The 3,931-nt window shown below is 36.8% G+C and overlaps 1 pseudogene; it reads left to right on the top strand.

Annotated features, from left to right (window-relative positions):
• Positions 1-644: 644 nt before the first annotated feature.
• The window catches only part of LOC132171722 (probable aldo-keto reductase 1), a 4,052-nt pseudogene continuing 765 nt past the window's right edge, over positions 645-3,931 (top strand).

Below are 3,931 nucleotides of genomic sequence, written 5' to 3'. Positions count from 1 at the left end.
CATCTGGCCAGATGGGGGTCGCCTAGCCACCCTCATGGCCAAAGGGGGTGGCCGAGCCACCCCTAAATGGCTTAAGAGGGTGGCTCGGTCACCCCCAAATTTTTTTCTTTTCTTTTTTGTTTTACGAAAATACATCTTTTTTTAATTAAAAAACAATTAAATAGGTGCCAGGTGTCAACATTTGATTGGTCTACGTGGAATTCTGTTAAGTCAATTAATGGTCAACTGACGGAGGACTAACTTGGTCTATTATCAAAACTACAGGGACCTCCTGTAATAAAAATGAAACTCCAAGAGAAAAAATAAAGTTGCCAAATTCTACGGAGGTTTGAAGTATTTAACCCTTTTTGAAAATAGGAGAGGAGCTTTTCAATATATTTACAGTACCGGTACTATAACTGAAACAGTACCGTTCCAACTATATTATACTGTTTCAGCTATTGTACCACAACGTTCCTTAGGCAAACACTGCCAAATTGTTTTTGCTGTTTATAAAACCGAAGTAGACACACCCATTTTGTCTATGTTTCCTGAGGAATACAGCTGCATTCTTTCTTTCTAGTACACACACTCACACAGAAGTCTCATCCCAAAATACCCATTTTAGCTAGGGGAATTAAAGGGGGAAAACAGGTCACAAGAGAATGGCTGAGGAGAAGATTGTTCAAATTCCAAGAATGAAGCTTGGAAGTCAAGGACTTGAGGTAAAACCCAGTTTAATGCTTGACTTCTCCCAGCAATGGCATCAAGAGTAATGCTTGCTGATCATATAGATTTCCTTAATTCATGTTCTCTCGCATATATTTTTTACTTCGCTCAAGTGGGGGATCTAACGTGTCTTCCTATTTTTCTTTTGAAATGCTTGAAAGGGAAAATGAAATAAGTGAAATTTCTCCTTTGCATGGATATCTATGAGATATGCAAATGGGTTTTATCAGTTGCACTTATAGCTCAAAAATTTCAACCTGAAGTGATTCAGAAGTTTTTTTTTTTTTTTTTTTAACTGAAAAACCAATCGAAAACAAGAGATGTTCTTGGTCTGTCTTGCAGGTTTCAAAGCTGGGGTTTGGCTGTATGGGGCTTACAGGAATTTTCAATGAATATCCCGTCCCTTAAGAGGTTGTCATATCAATCATAAAGCACGCTTTCAGTAAAGGGATCACATTCTTTAATACTGCAGATGTTTATGGCGCAAATGCCAACGAAGTTTTGGTTGGAAAGGTAAATACACCGCAAATAATATATTATGGGTGCTTCATTCATTCATGCTAGCTACAGCCTGCAGCACATAAATCTTTTCTGATTTCACTACAAAAAACAAGAGGGTTAATGATGTTTGAGTTTGTGTCGTTTTTAAAAAATGACACTAAAAAACGTTATTTTACTGTTGAAACGACACTTAAGCTGAGGTCATTTGAATAAATACAATGATGCTAAAATTGGTGTCGATTGAACTATTACACGGACGGTTCTTTGTAAAGAAGGATTAGATATGATTGAGAAAGAATGTGATTACATTTACATCTCTCTCATTTAATTATCTTCCTCCTTCTACGTCTTAACATGGTATCAGAGGGTGTCGTTGTCGGAGTGCCTTGTTGATGAAGCTCTAAAAGAGTTGTTCAGTGATCGGAACTCTGTTCCTCGGTGGAGATCGGGCTGTTACCCATATATCTTCAAATCTCGAGTGTTTTTCTTGCTTCTTTGACTGTTACTTTTGAAAAGATTTTTTATTGAAGGAACTGTGTTCCACGTGATGCTCTCTGTTCGAGCCTGACAAAGCAAGAGTGATAGCAAGATCGGCTGATTTTTTTTAAGCACGTTTTTACTTCATCATTTTAAATTTAAAAGTATATATACATATATAAGACAAATCTTTGAGTGAACGCTTCAAAACAAATAACATCTCAAATGTTTTTTTTTTTATTTTTAATCCAACTTTTATTATCAAAGATAAGGCTGACAATTTAACCTGCAACTTGAAATCTGATATAAATACGACACGTATTTTTAAAGTTAAAGTTAAAAGAAAAAAGAAAAAAGAAAAAAACTTAATCATTTATGTCGTTTGGATTGTGTCAACCCAATACGACCAGTTAGTTTAGCGGGTTACACGGATCGTATCGTATTATCTGCTAAATTAACGTGTCGTAGTCGAATTGACATCTTTGAGCCATTTATCAAATGGGTCGAGTTCGTGTCGACCCGTTTGACACAGTATGAGTATTAGACCTCTTTACTATAACACGGTATGTTATGATTGACTGCAAACTTTTGTACTTGACTCTTAAGAGTTTCATATATATACTTGACATCGTTTCAGGCATTGAAGCAGTTGCCTCGAGAGAAGATTCAGTTGGCCACAAAATTTGGCATCTTCAAAATCGAATCTGGTAATGTTATAGTAAATGGCACTCCTGCATATGTCCGCTCCTGTTGTGAGCGTAGTCTTAAGTGCCTTGGTGTTGAATACATTGATCTCTACTATCAGCACCGGGTTGACACATCAGTGCCTATTGAGGAGACTGTAAGTGTTTGACAACATCCTTAATCCCCCCCCTTCTTAAAATACATTCTCCTTGTCCCATCAGTTTGTGATATCAAGCCTCAAATCTTTTACACACACACATATATATATATATATATATATATATATATAGCAGTGCTGTTAGATTCTCTGCTTAATTTTTTGGATGGTAGATGGGGGAACTTAAAAAGTTGGTGGAAGAGGGAAAGATAAAGTATATTGGACTCTCTGAAGCTAGCCCAGACACAATAAAGAGAGCACATAAAGTTCATCCTATCACTGCTCTACAAATGGAGTGGTCTCTCTGGAATCGGGAAATTGAGGAAGAAATCATCCCCCTTTGCAGGTAACTCCACATGCATGATAGATTTCACATCTTTGAAGAAGAAAACATCAACTCTTCATTGTGGAGTAAAAAGTGTCCATTCTGAAATGTACAGGGAGCTTGGAATTGGTATAGTACCATACAGCCCTCTTGGTCGTGGATTTTTTGGTGGCAAAGGAGTTATAGAAAGTGTACCTGCAAATAGTTTTCTGGTATGTAGCTGATCTTTGTCTTGCCTTATCTTTGCATGCACATTTTATTGGGCTTGTTGCAAATCATTGTGTTTCTCAAGCTTGTTGCTGTGATTGAGCTTGGACTGATGATTAACCGTTCCTTTGTCAGAACTCAAATCCTAGATTTCAAGGAGAGAATTTTGACCAGAACAAGAGCTTCTATTTTCGGATTGGAAAGTTGGCTGAAAAGCGTAGATGCACCCCTGCACAACTTGCACTTGCATGGATTCTTCATCAAGGAGATGATGTGGTTCCTATCCCTGGTGAGTGACTCTTTTCCAACCTCTTCACCTTCATTTTTTTGTATGTATTAATGCTTTGAAATATTTAGTAGCATCCTTTGAAATTCATGGGGAGAACTGATCAAAACAAGACACTGTGTATGATTTCTCCACTTATAATTCTTAAGTGCTAATTAACTTGATACCTGATGATTTGAGGAAAAACACTTTCATACTTAGTCCTAAGAAGAAAGGAGATATCCAGATCTAGCTGCACTAATTATTGTGAGATTAAGCTTATAAGTAACGTCATAAAGTGTGCAAAACAAGGGGTTGGCTCAAGCAATAAGGGTTTTAGTTTTGGTGGCATTCCTATCAAGTCTAAAGTTCGAATCTTCTTGAGTGCAAACAATTTTTTAGAGACAGTCTATCGGCGAAATCAGAGTATTACCCTATCTGTATGGAGTGGGCGTTTTGTTTAGGAAAATTTGACAAAAAAATTATAATCCCAAGAAAATCAACATAATTAATGTTCTCAAGACCTCATTAAGATACTTCACTTTTTAGACTTATATCAAACATGCATACGGTGGGCGTAATTATCTGCAACAATTTTTATGGTATA

This window comes from Corylus avellana, chromosome ca2 (assembly GCF_901000735.1).
Source record: "Corylus avellana chromosome ca2, CavTom2PMs-1.0".
Taxonomy (NCBI): domain Eukaryota; kingdom Viridiplantae; phylum Streptophyta; class Magnoliopsida; order Fagales; family Betulaceae; genus Corylus; species Corylus avellana.
The sequence above is the reverse complement of the archived record's forward strand: the minus strand, read 5'-3'. Positions and strand labels throughout refer to the sequence as shown.